Source organism: Anser cygnoides, chromosome 1, assembly GCF_040182565.1.
Source record: "Anser cygnoides isolate HZ-2024a breed goose chromosome 1, Taihu_goose_T2T_genome, whole genome shotgun sequence".
In the NCBI taxonomy this organism is placed as follows: Eukaryota; Metazoa; Chordata; class Aves; order Anseriformes; family Anatidae; genus Anser; species Anser cygnoides.
In genome coordinates this window covers 51,526,428-51,544,961 of record NC_089873.1, presented here as the reverse complement: position 1 = coordinate 51,544,961, position 18,534 = coordinate 51,526,428, and the positions used below count along the sequence as shown (strand labels likewise).

At 36.3% G+C, this 18,534-nt stretch overlaps 1 long non-coding RNA gene across 4 annotated transcripts in view; it reads left to right on the top strand.

Moving 5' to 3' along the window:
- LOC106041521 (uncharacterized) overlaps positions 1-18,534 on the top strand; it is a 78,301-nt gene that overhangs the window by 37,697 nt on the left and 22,070 nt on the right. For all 4 annotated transcript variants that reach the window (XR_010830912.1, XR_010830913.1, XR_010830911.1 and 1 more), the window contains 4 exons: positions 503-2,012; positions 4,434-4,480; positions 9,164-9,232; positions 9,794-9,881. This is a non-coding gene — a long non-coding RNA (uncharacterized lncRNA). The remainder of the gene's footprint in view (positions 1-502; positions 2,013-4,433; positions 4,481-9,163; positions 9,233-9,793; positions 9,882-18,534) is intronic.

Here is an 18,534-nt window from a genome sequence, read left to right as displayed (position 1 = left end):
GTTTGACTTAACAGAATTTAATAATTTAAATAACCTACAAGAACTAGATGCCTAACATGTAAACAAGTTCTGCAAACAATTGCAAATTGCAAAACTATAGAGTATAAGGATATAAATCACAGGCCAAGGGGGTGGTGCATTAACAAATGCTTGACTTTTTGTCACCATAAAATTGTGACATCTTGTTATTTCTGGAGTTGTTCAGTATAACAAAACTAGAAGAACTAATAGGTCCTATCTTATCAAAACAATTTCTGATCACTGACATAATTTCCACAAACAAATTACTTGTTCATCTACTATGGATAGATCTTTCATCTTTTTGTCCTGTTAGTAAATGTAGTAGCGGTTTTCCTAATATTTGCCTACAAAACCTTTGACTCTGAATATAGAACAAATCCCTGTACGCAACATTGGTTTAAAAAGGTGTGAAGAAGGAGGAGTTGCCATTTGCAAGTAGTCACCCCACATTAACCTTCCTTCTATCCCTCTCTCACCTCAGCCATGAAAGCCACCAGCCCTATCCATGGAGAAGGAGAGAGCAGACACGCCCTTCCAGACCTATTGATTACAGCTGATTGATACTTGTAAGATCTCTTCTGAGACATAACACTGTTTTGGTCATCCACAAATATGTTTGGAAGCTGTGAATTGTCTGAATTTTCTGCACTGTAAATGAATACATTCATAAGTATCAATGTACATGACGTATTATCTTCACATTTACTTTTTCCTATGCTGACTTTTGGAAAAAAAAAAAAAATCTAACAAGGAAGTATCTGACAAAAGTTGCACTGCTAAAATGAAAGAGTTTAGTTTCCCAAGATCTTACACTGAACGCCTACCACATAGACTCATTGGGATCAAAGTACCAGGAGTGAAATCCTTTCTTCTAAAACTTTACATGATTTATTTTTCTAATGCTATGAATGCAAATAAGATCTGAAACACTTGTTGAAATAAGCTCTGATGAAACAGATCTCTGTACAGAAGTAGAAAAGGTGACTGGAGGTAAGCTATATTTTGGAATCGAACAGAATATTCTTTTGTATGACTTTATGACTTTTCAGTTATTCTTAATATTTTTACAGTCTTCTAGAAAGAGTGAATGGTTTTCAGAAGCATAAGGTAAGTGTAAAAACCCTTTGAAATGTGCCAGAGTTGCTTACACAGACATGAAGCTGTTGATTCTGATGGAGATGGCAACTGATGAGAAAATTAACGTACTGTTTAAAAGTATCTCTGAAAAGTAAAAAGTGGTCAGTTCTTTTGAAAAGGTCTTTACCTTAAGGGAGTATAAGTACTCCAAAAATGCACAGATTCTTTACCATTTTTCAGTAAGTATAAAAATGTCTTAATACTGAAAATAAGTTCAATTCAAAACAAAATGAAACAATAAAACAAACAAACAAAAAAACATTTATTTTGAACCTTTTTCAGAAGTTCAAATTGTTACTGACAGACTGACTTTATTTATTTGTTTTGTTTTAAAGAACAAACTGAACATAGAAAAAAATGCACGTCAGGAGTAGCTGAAACAGAATGTTTTTACTCTTTCATTAATCTTTCCCATTTGAGTAATTATCTAAACTTATGGTAGCTTATTTACTCTCTCCATACGGGTTATCACAGTCTTATGTGTAAAGAAAGGGTAACAGTTGCACTTGGGATTTATGAACATGAAATACAGAATTTCTGAGTTGAAGATATGTTTCCAACTTTATATCAGTAAAGTTCAGGAAGGACAGTGATAAACATGTACTTGAAGAACAGTAAGATCATTACCAGGGCTGGTGGTTTTACTGTGCTGGCCTGCTGAACTCTGAGCGGTGCAGGGGCATGGAGAATGGGGTCTGTGGTCAGTCCCTGATGCTTTGTCTCTGCTATTCCTTCACAGTCACTCTCTGCCCCTGCTCCACATGGGGTCCCTCTCACGGGATGCCGTCGTTCCTAAACTGATCCTGCATGGGCTTCCCACAGGCAGCAGCTCTTCAAGAACTGCTCCCACATGGGTAGGTACCACAGGGTCCATCCATCCCCCAGGAGCAAACTGCTCCAGCACAGGTCCCCCACGGGCGGCAGCTCCCCCCAGGCCCCCTGCTCCTGCGTGGGCTCCTCTCCACGGGCTGCAGCTCCGGCCTGGGGCCTGTTCCTGTGGGGGCTCTCCATTGGCCACAGCCTCCTCAAGGCCACATCCACCTGCTCCACCAGGGGCTCCTCCATAGGCTGCAGCATGGAGATCTGCTCCATGTGGGACCCATGGGCTGCAGGGGGACAGCCTGCTCCACCAGGGGCCTCTCCACAGGCCATAGGGGAACTTCTACTCCAGCACCTGGAGCACCTCCTGCCCTCCTTCTGCACTGACCTTTGTGTCTGTGGGGCTGTTTCTCACTCTCCCAGCTGCTGTTGCACAGCAGTTATTCCTTTTCTTAAATATTCTCTCACAGAGGCTCAAACAACGTGACTCAGTGGCTTGGCTCTGGCCAGCGGCAGGGCAGTTTTGGAGTTAGCTGGATCTGGCTCTTATCTGACATAGGGCAGCTGCTGGGCTCTGCTCACAGAGGCAGAGTACCTGCAGCCCCCTGTTACCAAAACCTTGCCCCGTAAACCAAATATACTCTGATAATTAAATTAAATGTTCTAGTGTTCTACTTAGTTTAATAGAACATTCTATTAAAAGTTAATATTAAGTTTAGAATTTATATATTTATCATAACATAAATCTTAACATGTGGTACTCATCTTTTAAGTTAAAAGGGCCAGAGCCTCAGATGATGCAAATTGGCATGCCTTCACTTTCAATTGCTCCAGCCACTGCCATGTGAAAAGTTTCTCTATATCTTGCAGCTCACATTTTTATATCAACGGAATTTTAGACAGTCTAACTGTCTTTGCCAGCATCACAGTTTCCTTCTTTCTTACTTAAAGAATTCAGTCAGAGCTTCTCTGATGCTGTTCCTGGTAAAACAATCTCCTAGCATATAATTCAAAATCCACTAAATTAATGCAAAACTGCTTATTAATAGAAAGTGACTTTGAATCATGATGTCCATTGAAACATGCTGAGGTAAAACACAACACCTTACAAGAATTAATATATGTTTTCCTTTTTCCTATGACTTTATTTATTTATTTATTTGTTAAAAAATTGCCCCTGGGTTGGGGCAATCCCAGACGTGAGCACAGACTGGGAGAAGAACTCATTGAGTTCCTGCAGAGAGAGACTTGGGGGTTCTGATGAATGAAACAACTGACATGAGCTGGCAGTGTGCACTTGAAGGCCAACTGCATCCTGGGCTACATCAAGAGAGGAGGGGCCAGCATGTCAAGGGAGGTGATTGTCCCCCTCTGCTCTGCCCTTGTGAGGCCCCACTTGGAGTACTGTGTCCAGGTCTGGGGTCCCCAGCACAAGAAAGAGGTTGATCTGTTAGAGCAGGTCCAGAGGAGGGCCACAAAGGTGATCAAGGGGCACCTCTCCTATGAAGAAAGGCTGAAAGAGCTGGGGCTGTTCATCATACAGAAGAGAAGGCTCCAGGGTGATCCTTATTGCAGCTTTTCAATACTTAAAGGTGGCTTATAAAAAAGATGGAGAGTAACTATTTGCTCAATCACTTATTGACAGGACGAGGGGGAATAGGTCTAAACTAAATGAGGGGAGATTTAGATTAGAGATTAGGGGGAAATTCTTCACTCAGAGGGTGATGAGGCTCTGGAATAGGTTGCCCAGAGATGTTGTGGATGTTCCATCCCTGGAGGTGTTCAAGGCCAGGTTAGATGAGGCCCTGAGCAAACTGATCCAGTGGGTGACATCCCTGCCTGTAGCAGGGGGGCTGGAACTAGATGATCTTTGAAGTCCCTTCCAACCCAAGCTGTTCTGTGATTCTATGATATCTAAATAGCTCGCAACCCCAGATAAAGGCAATCAAAGTTTATGCTGTGAACAGAATTGAACACAATCCCTTCAAAGTCCAGTTTAGCACACTAAAAGCAAAAAAAAACCTTCCTCTATTACCTGCTTTGAAGAAATCTCATTAAGATCTGAATGATATTTACCTTATGCTTTTGTTTTATGTGTTAGGAAGAACAATTCTGATTGAGCAACGATGTTAATAGAAATCATATGCAAACTAAAAGGAACTTTTAAGGAGCAAGCTCAAAATCTAAGTGTTTGGGGCAAATTGCAAGCAATTAGGAACTGAAACTCAGTGCATGGATATAGGTCTGGATCAACCTCTTTGAAAACAATTAACAGAATGTGAAATCTGTCATCTGTTATGTTCTGCTATGTATTGTCATCACTTAATTGTCCTAAAGTTGCCAAATAACCTACTGAGAGATCTTTAAAACAACTTAAAAAACTAATGTTATAGTATTGGTAAACTTTTAACCTGTATTACAAGTGACAGGTTTTTGTTTGTTTGTTTGTTTTTCAGGAGATGAGAGATTCACAGATGGAAGTACCAACAACCTCTGATATGAAGTACTGGAAACCAGTTACAACGTATTTCTGAGGGAGCCCAATAAAAAAAAAATAATAATAATAATATAACTAACTGGAGAAAACATGCTAGCTTGAACCTAATTTAGGAGTAAATAATAAAGAAATACATAAATAAAATAGATAATAAGATAGTTACCAAAACCAATATTAAGATCTAGAGAAGAATGGTTTTCAGCAGAGATCAAGAGATCTCTCATGTACATACACATTCTGTCTGTCTCTAATATAGGCAAAGGAAAAAAGAAGTTATAGAAAAGACAAAAATTACTGACAGCTTGCATCTAAGTAATATAGGTAGAAATAAAGAACCTTAGAACAAGAAAAACATCACTGGTAGTTCATTTTGAGAGTGACTTGTTTACCTCAGCATTTCATTATCTCTAAGTATTCTTTTCTTTAGAAAACAACTGTGTGCGTCTTTTAACATCCATGCATTTACAGATAGCACATTCATGTAATACTGGAACAGGTTATTTTTCTCACCCTATATACTGTATATCCTTATCATATATACTGCATATTTGCATTATAAATAAACCTTGACTATAAGCCAACATACAAACTAATGCTGGTTTTCAAAATAATTAGTTATTCCATGTTGTGAGGACATAGATAGCATTGTTTTAGGATTGTACTTTAAAAACTGTATTTACTTCAGAGTTAAGTAGCTCATAGTAGCTGGTAGGGTGCTATGTTTTGGATTAGGATGAGAAGAGCGCTGATAACATGCTGATGTTTTAATTGTTGCAGAGCAGTGTTTACACCAGGCCAAGGACTTTTCGGCTTCTTGCTCTGTCCTGCCAGCGAGCAGGCTGGGGGTGCAGCAGGAGCTGGGAGGGGACAGACCCAGGACAGCTGACCCAAACTGGCCAAAGGGGTATTCCATACCATCTGACGTCATGCTAAACAATATATAGGGGTGGCTGGCCGGGGTGGGGGGGCCGGCTGCTCGGGAATAGGCTGGGCATCGGTCAGCGGGTGGTGAGCAATTGCATTGTGCATCACTTGTTTTCTTACACATTATTATTGTTAATACTATTACCATTATCACTATTATTATTATTATTGTTATTATTATTTTCCTGTCTTAATAAACTGTCTTTATCTCAACTCACAGGCTTCACTTTCCTGTTTCTCTCCCCCATCCCAGAGAGGGAGGGGGGAGGGTGAGCGAACGGCTGTGTGGTGTTTAGCTGCCAGCCGGGTTAAACCACAACAACTTCCTTGGGAAAAATCACGGGACAAAGCTTTGGCCACAGCTCAGATTTTTTTTTTAACTTCATTTTCTGTCTGTGAGACATTAAGGATTCCCCACCTCTATATTCTGGCTCCAAAACAAGTTTAATGGACCAAAAAGAACCAAGAAGGAAAAATTAAATAAAACAAACAAACAAACAAACAAACAAACAAATATCCAGCCCTTAAAGACCAGGACAAATAATGGAGGAGATCGTGAAGGGCATGTCTGGGAAAATGGTATCCAAGTTAATTACATATATTTAAAAAGGAATTTTTCCATCCTGTTCTGGATGATCTTGCCTCTTGCCTTGATCTGGATGATCTTGCCTCCTTATTACACTGTTTTAATAACCTGACATAACGTATCTGAAGAAAACAGATTTACCTTATAACACTATTTGTATTGTTCTATTGTTCTAACTATTATTGTTATTACTCTTACTATTTATTACTCTGCATTGAACTCGGTACTTCAACCAACATCTTGGGCTATGTCTTTTATCAACATAATTAATAAAGACAATTCTGTCCAAAGTTAGTAAATAAGCAATATTAATCAATCACACTCTTTGCCAAGAATGTTTCAATGGAATGAAATATCATATACTCAGGGAAATTTTATCTATTTCAATTCACCATACTTTTCACTTTATTTATTTTATTTTCAAAAATCTCAGTTAGAGAGTTAGCAATTCTATGTCCTTTACAATTTCTTTCAAATAAGCTTTTGAAAAAATTGTCTTCACAATTTCTTTCACAGAAGCTGAAGATACGTGATCTCAGATGACTGACTTTTTAATGCTACTACCATTTTATTTTTACTTTTAACAGTAATTGCATCCGATTATAACTTCAAAATAGGCATATTTAACTTTTTTGAAGTTCATGGATATTCCGTATTTTCACTTCCCGTTTAATGTCTCCAATTTTGATGGGATTGTTTGTCTGTCTGTAGAAAAGTATATCTTATTCTTTACTTATGAGGCCAATTAAAAGATGACCATTCCAGGGGATTATATATCTTCTCCGGTGACTGTGAACACCTATATTGTATTCATTTGATATATTAAAGTTATTATATCTACAGTATCATTTGAAGTTGGCTATGCCTGCAAGAAGTGCAAACTTTCGAAATGGAAATGAAAACACATGATTAATGATGTACACTGACTTTTTTAATGATGTAAGGAGTATTCTTATTTTGATCTTATGTTTCTTCTTGAAACTAGATTTTTGTGGCAATTGTACTCAGGACATTCTATGGTTCTATAATTCTGTCATGTACGATACTGAGTGGGAACGATGTCATAATTTCTCAGAATTCCTACATACAATGAACATAAATATTCCTTTTGTCCATCCTCTGGCTAATTTTTTCATCATTATTTCAGTAGCTACTCACTTCAAAAATTCTTCTGGTAGTTTATCTACCTAAAGTGTTTTCAAAAAAAAAAAAGCACATCAGCTCTTCCCTTGAAATGCATTGTTCTGTCATTTGACAATGTGCTGAATGCCTGTTAGGTGCAGAATATTTTTGATTGATGGAGAACTCTCCATCTTAGTCGATATCACTCACTTCAAAATATATTTTTTTTATATTATGAAAGTTGGTAATAGAAAAACTTTCTTTGTAGGAAGCATGGCTGGAAAACCCAAATTTAACATTATTTCTGTTTTTATGAATCTTAAATTCCACATGGTGTTCAGCCGCCTATTGTTCTGAATTACTACTATTCTTTTCAGTCATTTGTATGGTATTATGCATCCTGGTGTCCTCCCTGTTTCATTATTCACTGATTTCCTGTCTGTGTGTGGTGGGTTAACCTTGGCTAGTTGCCAGATGCCCACCTCTCTCTCAAGTCACTCTCTCTCTCCCTCTCCTCATATGGGCAGGAAGAGAAAATCTGATGAAAAAACTCATAGGTAGATATAAGGACAGGGAGATGGCTCATTTTGATCAATATGATCATGGGCAAAACAGACTCAACTTGGAGAAAAATAATTTAATTTGCAAATTATAGTAATTTAAAACAAAAAATATTATAGAATATTATACAATTATTATAAAATTATATAATTATAGAATCAAAAACAAAACTAAAAACACCTACCCACCCTGCTTCCCAGGCTCAACTTCATTTCCAACTTTTCGACCTCCTCCCCCATCCCAAGTACCTCGGGGGAGTGTGTATTCTGATCAGTTAATAACACTTTGTTTCTGCCACTCTCTTCCTCACACTTTTCCTGTGCTCCCACATGGGTCTTTCTCATGGTCTGGAGTTTTTTAAGAATATGTATAAAATATAATGTTTTTAGTGTGCAATACCTCCAATTCAAATCAATAATAACTGTGAAGAAGTAATAAGTACCTAGTAAATTATATGTTATATATATATATATTACATATGCAGTGAGTTTTTAATGTAATTGAAATCACAGCTGGAAGACAGACAACCTAAGTTTTGTATCTATTTGCAGATGATAAAACTGTGGTGCATATTTACCTAAATTCTGTATTATTTCACTTAATGCAATCTGCACTTGAGGGACATTTTTTTTTCTCTTTGACATATTAATATGTCTGCCTTAATGGGGATAAAGATTGGAAGAAATGCTAACATATGTAAAAATGAAGAAGGCTAGAAAAATCTAAGCATTAAATCCTTTTAAAATAGTTTGTTGGAAGTATCTCACTTTTTCCTCAGCCCAATTAAGTGAGATGAATCATTTATCATCATTGATTGTATCAACAGTGCTTTCAAAATGATGGAATACCAGGACTAAAACAGCTTGTGCAATATGCGTCATCATCTCACTATTCTGTTTGAACATTAAAAAGCATAGGAGAAATAAAGGTTTCTGTTCTCAAGGTCTATACGCTTATATGAGGAGAATTAAAGTTTCTATTTTCTTCTACAAGGTCACAGAACTATTTCTTACATATAGAATGTAAGTTGCAAAATAATTTACATAATTTGGAGGATTAAAAATAAGATGATAGGTGAAAATGCTAATACCAGTATAATATTTAAGTATATTTAATATTTAATATTAAAATTATTTATTAATATCTAATATTTTAAACCATGTTTAATGAGCGCAATAGAAAACACTGTGAATTCTGACATGTATTATACTGCCAAGGAGAGTTATTTAAAAAATAACACTACTATTTGCCTGCTTTTCTATATACTTGAACAAGTCACATATAAGACGAAATATTTTGACTGTAAGAAAGTTCTGAGTTGGTTGTGATCACTATTTAGACCCCTCTCTTTTCCAGTGGTGTAAAGAGTCAGTATTGGAGACTGTTACAATAGGCAACCCATTTTTTTCAGTATCAGTGGACTTTGGGTCTCACATGAGAGGATATATTTCTTTGTCTTGATGTCATGTTGAAAAATGTGTTTTCCACTCTTGCAGGTATCATTAAGGGGAGCACTGTGTTTATGGTACCTTTCTGTACTGATTGGACCATCTCTATTGACACAGGTGAGAAAACTCATAATAACCTGTTACATCTTTCAATGATCATGTAGGCACAGCATTTCTAAAAGGATCACGCACATTTTCTAATACACCAATTTTCTATGAAGGTGTAAAAATCCCATCACATTTTGGAAAGCAAACGTAATGCCAGTAAAATTATGTAATTTTCAAAAAAATAAAAAAAATAAAAAAATAAAATTGTATTTCAGAAAACTCAAACTCAAAAATAAACTTTTTATTAGAGATATTATTTCTGTTGTTAAAAGAAAAGGTTTTGCTTTGTTTTTACTTTTTAAGTAAGACTTGTTCAGAGCATTATTTTGCCATAAAATAGACTGAGAATGTCTTTGATACATTTATTGCACTGTATTTTCTTGGAACACAGCTGCACAGTGTTTCATACCTCTGTGGGAAGCTTCATGTAGTGTCAGTGTTTGAAAGGTTAATGGCATTTACTGCATTACTAATCTATTCTTTAAACCACTGATTAGCATTGAAATTGATTCCCAACTCTTCGTGGTTGAAATGGCATTAATCTAGTCTCTTCTATTAAAAATGTTACAGGTTTCTCATGTTACCAGGTGATAACACTTCATTAGTTCGACGGCTTCCATTGTTCTGTCCTTCATTAGAACACCTATAAATGTGAGCAGTGAGTAAATCCTCAGTATCTTCATTCAGAAAGAAAATTTATAGTAAGTTGTCATTAAGTGCATTTGGAATGTGAAGGGCAAGTATTTTTTGTAACTGTCAGCTACCCAAAAGTATGGATACCAACATTAAGTTCTGGTCAGAGAGAGAAATTATTATCGTTCTAAAAATTGTAAATAAAGAAACTGAGATAGATAGGTAAATAGGTAGGTAGGTAGGTAGGTAGGTAGATAGATAGATATAATATTCCTTAGCCAGACCGAACAGTCACATCCTTTCATTGAATGGATATAAACCCTGATTCACTTGGAAAAAAAATGGAATGAATTTCTACCAAATATATTAAAGCAAAATAAATATATATATATATATACAGAAATCAAATGGAGTAAAAGATCAATTAAAAATAAATTGAAGCTATAGTTAAAAAATCCTGAAATTAAAGATGAGAAAACTCTTATATTTACCCCAAACTCTGCAATTTTCAGACAACAGAAAACTTCATCTGTTGAGACAGGAAAGATGAACAATGAACCACAAAGAAGGAGAAAAAACAGTATATGGTAGAAATATACTGCTTTAACAACACGTTTTAATCACCTGTTATATCACTAGAATTCTTGTTATATCCATAGATACATTTGGATATATAAAATAAAAAAATATAAGGCAGTATTTTAACATTTTAGATTCATAATTTCTGGTAGCAGATTTCTGAAATAATCCTGAGAAATGTTGCTTATTGTTATTTGCATGGAAGGAAGATAAATATACAGGCAGAAAGACAGACAGATAAAATTTCTTAGCAGATGGTGGCTTAGATGTCAGAGAAAGTAATGACCTGTTTCTGAATAGCTGAGAAAGAGGTGATATCTCGGGGGGGTTGCTAAGAGAATGAAAATTAAGCAGATGGTTTCCATTCTCACCCACAGTTGAGGTGTTACAGTAGTATTATTTCATCACAATTCTGTAGCTGAAACAGTAATTATTCATTCTTCTGTTTTTTTTTGTTTTGTTTTGTTTTTTTTGTTTTGTTTTGTTTTGTTTTGTTTTTATGACTTTGCAAAGAGCAGAATAAAATAAATTCTACCTTGCTGGCCATAATACTTTCTGCTTTTAATACCTAATACTAAAATTATTAGATATTATTGCTTTCAGATTTGAATATTTTCAGTAAGGATTAAAAATGTATACAGATTTCTTAGATAAATAATAATAATAATAATAATAATAATAATAATAAATATTGGACCACATTAGAACTTTGCATATATGTTTTCTGTGATGATGCTTTTGGTAAAATCATTTCCCATTTCCTAGACTAACTCTATTGTGGATTTTTAGCAAATATGAACTACTTAATGCAAGTACTTTTATTGAAATATAGCTCAAAAGATTAGAACAAACATAGGAAAACAGTCTTTTACAGTCATTGATAAAAATTTATCATCTACTTTTGTAGTTGAATCCTAGAAGATCATATTTGCAAAGTTCAGGATAGCATTGGTGTATACTAAGAAATGAAAACCTATAGCAATAGTGCTCAATTCATACTCATCCTGAATTCTCTTTAAGAAACTTTAACTTGTATGACTCATTAGATTCTTTAATACTGCCAATCTAGCAAATTCTTAACATATTCTAGAGTTCTAACAATAGCAACCTAAATTTTAATATAGTCACTTTTGAAGTAATAAGAGATTCAAACTGTTCCAGTAGGAGAAAGATCCATTATGCAACATATTGCAGAACCTTAAAATAGGTATTCTTGCTTTTATTTCAGATATTGGTGGTAGTCAGGGAAATTTGACTGACCAATGTGCCTTATTGCTGGCTCAAGACTAGAGGAAAGAGTTAAAAATAAAGAAGGACTTCTTTTAACCTCTGCAAGCAGATTTCATAATATGGTTATTATGGCAGCTCTGAGCAATAAATGTTAACACTTAATGATTTCTTTAAGCTCCATGAACTAAATCTAAGAAAGGGAATAATGAATCAATGTAGTAGTGATGCAACATCCTATTTTCAAATATCTTGTCCTTGGAACTTTATTGAAAATGCATCTTATCTGGGTAAATGAGCTATGAAATGTCTGGAGTTAAGACAGTTCTGAACAGAATCCAAAAGAGCCCCCATTTTGAACAAGATGCCATAGGATACAGAATATACTATGAAGTTTCTAGAGCTAGACAAAAGGAAATGGGACATATTTTCAACTCTGAATTCTGTTGTGCAATGTGCTTTTTTTATAAACACAGAGTGCTTTTGTGCATCTGGAAACTTAAGTAACTTGTGCCCATTCTTAGATGGACATTTTAGATTTAAGTTGTATTTCTTCCTTTGTTCCTATTTTACTATTCTCCCATTGTCTACAACCCTGTAGAGGTTAAGGTGCTCACAGTAACTCAAGAAACCTAAGCCCAATTCCTTCCACTTCATGGGATTTGAAATTTAAAGACAGAGCTACTCCGTATTAGGGGGAAACAAAACCAAACAAAACAAAACTAGAGTAAGAAATGACTTAAACTGGGAAGAAGACAATGCAAAACTAAGTGAAGCTCTATTGCAGTGCAGTTACAGCATTCAGTGCATAAAGTGTGACCTTATTTTCTTATACAATTATTGTTATGTAGTTTATGTTGAATATCTGTCTAAGTGCATATATATTTGTTGGAAGAGAAGGGATGCAGGACTTCCACTGTGCTAGAAGTCTTCTAGGACCTACAGAAGTGAGTGTGCTCTCTCCCATTGGGTGAAGTTGGCCACTTGTACCAAGAAGAATATGAAACTGTTCCTTCCGTAAATAGCTACAGCTAAATCTAAAGTCTGCACAATTCTCCAGAAATGAAAAATACCAGTAGCTGGAGGCAAAAATGCATGATTCATCCTCTTACAAGAATAAGCACTAGGCAGGAGAGCCTTTTTCCTTCAGGAATACACACTTGTATTTGTGTAATACTCCTTGTCCTAGAGTATTGTAGTTTTTGGTAGTTCCCACAAGAAGGATGACTCTTGTGAGATAAGGACCTAGAGAGATATGATGGGTTAACTTTGGCTGGCCACCAGGTGCTCATCAAACCATTCTCTCACTCCCCCTCCTCTGCAGGAGGAGGTTACTTCAGAACTCAAGCAATAATGAATGCCCCCACCCCTCCTTTCTCTTAGTTTTTATTACTAAGCATGATATCATATAGTGTGGAATATCCCTGTGGTCAGTTTGGGTCAACTGTCTCAGCTACATCCCCTCTCAGCTTCTTGCTCACTTCCAGTCTTGTGGACCTTGGGGAGGAGAGGGAGCAGAGATACAGCCTTGACACTGTATGAACACAGCTCAGCAATAGCCAAAATATTTGTGCATTATCAACATTGTTCTAGCCATAAATGCAAAGCACAGAACTATATGGACTACTATGAGTAAAGTTAACCCAATCCCAGCCAAACCCACTACAAGGGATACCATTAGCCTCATCTCAATCATTGAGAAGGTGAAGGAACAGCTAGTCCTGAACAGCGTGAAGTACAAGAATCTCTTCATGCCTGACCAACCTGGTAAGCTTCTATAATAAAATGACCGCTCTGATGAATGAGGGGAGAGCAGTGGATATTGTCTATCTGGACTTCAGTAAGTTTTTTCTTTCTCTCTTCCATAAGATCCTCACAGACAAATTGTAGATGTGTGGGCTGGGTCGGCAGACAGTGAGGTGGGTCAAAAACTGGTTGAATGGCAAGGTCCTGACGGTGGTGATCAGTGGCACGAATAATGAATGTCCCATGCCCCATCCCTCCTTTCCCTTATCTTTTATTGGAGGAGAGAAACTAGGAGTGAGTGACCCCAGGGGTCGATACTGGATCCACTCCCGTTTAACATCTTCATTTGTGATTTGAATGGTGGAGCCAAGGGTACCCTCAACATGCTTGCTGATGACACAAAACTGGAGGGAGTCACTGATGGACCAGAGAGTTGTACTGCCATCCAAAGAGATCTTTCCCCTCTATTCAGCACTTGTGAGGCTACATTGGGTGTACTGTGTCCAGTTTGGGGCTCCCCAGTACAAAAGACATGGACACACTGGACTTCTGTAAGCCATGATGATGATGAAGGGACTGGAAAAAAAAAAAATGGGTTAGGCACCTCTCCTACAAGGAAAGGCTGAGAGAGATGGGACTGCTGACTCTGAGAAAAGAGAAGGCTTGGGGGGAACCCATCAACTTATACAAATACCTGAAACAAGAATACAATGAGGATGGAGACATTTTCCAATGGTGCCCAGTGACAGAACAAGAGGTAACGGGCACAAACTGGAGCACAGGAGATTCTGTCTGAACATCAGGAAATAGTTTTTTTGTTTTGAGGGTGACTGAGCACTGGCAAAAGTTGCCCAGAGAGGCTATGACATCTCTGTCCTAGTAGATATTCAAAAGCCATCTGAGCATGGTCCTGACCAACATTCTCTAGGTCACCCTGCTTGATCAGGACTAGAGTTGGGCTAGATGACATCCAGAGGTCCCATCCAACTTCAACCATTCTGTTATTTTATGATGGAGGGTGCTTAAATTTAGCACAGTTTCGCAAATATGATCCTCTTGACTGAGTTAGGTTTTAATGGCAGGAGAGGAAATTGAAGAAAGCTTTTCACATTAGTATGCTATACAAAAGGGTGAGAAGCATCCCCACAAATTTGAACAATTTCTGACAGTCAGGTACAGGGCCAGTCAATAGCACTCTGGAAAGACTTCCAAGTTCAGCCCATAAAGAATACCTTAAGCTGTTAAGAACACCCTGATACCCATAAAAATAGATTTGAAATTGTGGACTGTAGCCCTAGCTATAGATTAAGCTACTTGTGGGTAAGTGCAGAAGCAGAATTTTCAGTGCCTAGGAAGGTACTGAAAGAGAGTCACAAAGAGGCAAGAGTGATGCACTTTTCTAAATTAAATATCCCACACAGACAGTCACTCCTTAGTCCTTGGAATAAATAAAAAAGAAAGGAAAGAAAGAACCACTGAGTGTTACACGCCCAATACTGAATGTTCAGTCATAAGAGGAACATTTTGAATTCTGTTATTAGAAGGGGTTAACAACACCTGGCACAAATTTTGATGTTGCAAAAAAGTCTGGTAGATAACAATTTCTGATAAGCATTGACTGTTAAAACAATAGCATAACGTACCAAGTAATTCTTAATGCTGTATGAAGTAACAGCAGTGTTAATACAAGTATCTTTAACAACAACAACAAACCTAAATTGTTTAACCACTTTATTGATCAACAAAATAGTATCTCTGTAATGTAAGAGATGTAACTCCACATTTTTTTCCCAGTAAAATAAATAACCTTACTGTGTACTGGGCAGGGTCAGAGATTGTCAAAGAGTGCAGCTGCTGAGAGAGAAATAAAATAGATTTTCTACCTAAGGACTGTTTCATTATGCCAGACAACACTTTGTATTGATTCTTCTCTATTTATTTCTAATTTTGTTGTCCCTGATTGAGCTGAGCTCTAAATCTTGCGATGGCTTACATGCTTTTAGGATGCAGCATTGTTGTGTGAAGTGCAAGGTAGCAATGTTCTTATTTTAAGCTCTAATTTAGTCTGATTTACAACAAATTAGTCTTTCTAAACTAGTATTTTAGTACTTAGAGACCATTGGTTTCATGTTTTCTATAATATGGGTAGAAATTTCTGTACTGAGAAGTCAGTGAAGGTTTTTGTTAGCTTCACAAGGGCCTTGGCATTGGCCTAATCATTTTATAAAAGTAATTAGACGCTTTTCATTTTTTATGACAATTAAAAAAAAAAAAAAGAGCATAATTTCAGATTTCAGTAGCTTATAGGAAATAGAAAAGGGCCATGTAGCTTTTTATTAGCCTTTTCTTGATATAAAATAAATGCTGAATTACAGTACATTTCATTTATAAAATTACTTTTGCTCACTATTTTTATAGAGCAAAAGTACATTTCCTTACAAGTGATGATTATTCAAGAGCAGGAATGGAAAAACAGGTTCCTGGTCAGGAGAGACACACTGACAGAAGATCCAATTGCATGATAATTCTATGTTTTAAGAAAGTGTCCAGAAAGGAAAAATAGAATACATTACTAAGTGTAAAGGAGCTGTATTGCCATCAATGTCATCAATATTACACAGTACCCTTTCTTGGCAAAATACATCCCTCTTGCTCATGCAATGTATCCAGCTATGTAAATGAAAGAAAATAAATTGTAACCATTTCTTAATGGGCTATGAATTTTCAAAAGGAAAAAAAAAAAAAGGACGAAAGAAAAACTAAGAAGAGGAAAATTATGTGTAAAAAGTATAATCTCCAATCTAGTAAATTTCATTTATTGTATTGTAGATGATACAGATGATCACTCTGGGATTCAAAGACTGCTAGATGGTATTTTATGAATCTAGTTGGCATCTTTAAAAATTGCTTTCAAAATGAGAGAAATAAAACCTTCTCAGGGAGGGAGGAGGAGATAGCAGAATGCATTCTCACTTATCTATGTTAATTTTTAACAAATTTTGCAGTGGTGTATTTACACCCCTTCATATATCTGCATAAAGGCTTTTTGTTTTGGGAGATGTATTATAAAGAGAAAAGAAGTACATTTAGATCTTAAAACAAGTTTTAAATAGTTCTTAAATGTAGAATTCATATTTTATCTAATTCGTGCTCCTAAAATTATTTGCTAATCATGTTCTCAATGTCTTCAATCACACAAAGGTCATTCTGGAAGAACGTAGTCTCTTAGTAGATAAAAGTCTACAGAGAAAAGCTTCTTCATCCCTCTGTTGTCATATTTTCATTATGGATGACTTGGTAAATAGCTTTTGCAAATGAGATAAGTAAAATTGTAAAGATGTGTATATATATATATATTGTTTTGCTTTGTGCCTTTCTTTCATCCTTACATTGGTTAGAAATGTAATTTTATTTTATTTATTTATTTATTTATTTTTACAGTCATGACTTACAAACCAGCAAAACTCTGAAGCATAGATTTGGCATAGATTTGGCTATCCTTTGAGTAGCACACTTAACTGAGCTTGGAAGAAAATCCATTCTAGTATCTGGCTCTTTATATGAAATTGGCTAATGGTCAATTTATCCACTTAGCTGTCCACATTTTACTCTAATGAAAGTTCGGATAGAATGGCAATCCACTTTTGCACACCCATCCCATAGTATGTGGTTGGCCACAGATAAGAAAAGAGCTGTCTGCAGAGTCTGGAAGCTAGCTTGAGTTCAGGCTGCCTATCAACACCAATTGTCTTTGAAGAACTGTGGTCAAAGTTTCTCTGAGAAACCCTGTCTCTCACAAGCTGACAATAAGCATGCATACGTGTCTACGATGAGATGTAATAGGCATCAAAAGTGCCATTGTCTCTTTTTGCCTTAAATTCTGCAGAAGAAGGAGAAGGAGAAGGGGAAGGGGAAGGGGAAGGGGAAGGGGAAGGGGAAGGGGAAGGGGAAGGGGAAGGGGAAGGGGAAGGGGAAGGGGAAAAGTTTCTGGTGGAGCAGAAAGAATAAAGTAAAAGTAAAGTAAAAGAAACTCAAGAATTATAGAATATGTCAGCATTTCAAAGCTATGAGTGAGTAGTGCCTAGGATCAGAAGAGATTATCCTGCAATTTTATTTTGGTTTTGCTTAATGGAGGAACTGCAATTCATCTCTTCTACAGAACTAGTGAGATTTGCCCAAACTCCAACCACAGCTTTTTGGAGATATTCTGCACCCTTTAGATGCAAGTAGCTGAAGCTTTGGCTTAGATATTGACTATCAAATTCAGCAATTTCATTAATTATTGATTTCATAAAAGAAAAGAACTATGTGATATTTTAAAAACTAGCTATTTTAGAAATAACTTGTCAGATTATACATTGCAAGGTATCACTTACACAAGGAACAGCAATTTGGTATTGTCAGACACTCAAGAGAAAAGGTGAAGATATAAACATTCCTCTCTATTTATTTTCTACTCTAATCTATGAGTCATTTCTCCTCCTGTACTTCTCTTGCTTACCTTTCCCATTAATGCTTTGACTAGTATATCACTTTCATTTTATACCTTTTTGGCACTAAGAAAAAGGATGCCCATCTTTGCTCTCTTATTTTGAAAACGAAACCATGTTCTGGCATGTTGAGATGAAGGGGGCTGGTGATAGTAAAATATTTTGAAGATATCACAAACTGTTGAGAAAGTTGTGTGATTAGCCTAGTACTGATCTCTTCTTGTGAAATTCATGGCTTATAACAACTATACAGATCTGTGAACCCCTGACTGGACATATGTTCTATAAAACAGTCTAAGATACGGTATTGTACCACCTGTTTTCATGTTACTCTACAGATGTTAATGTCTTTAGGTTACCTTAGGGAGGATGAGGTATGTCAAATGGATTCTAGTTCAGTCTTTGGATTCTGTGAAAGAATGAAAACACATAGATTGAAATCCACATTCTAATGATGTTAATGGGAAATTTGCTATATGTTAGTGGAGCAGGTTTTGACACTGGTACAATTCACCCTGTTATACACCACAAGGTACAGTCCTATCATGATTGTTCCACCTTTCTTCTTGCACAATGATTTTTATTTCATTTTTCATTTCTTCCCAGGTTCATTAAGTGAAATGTTGAATCTTCTAA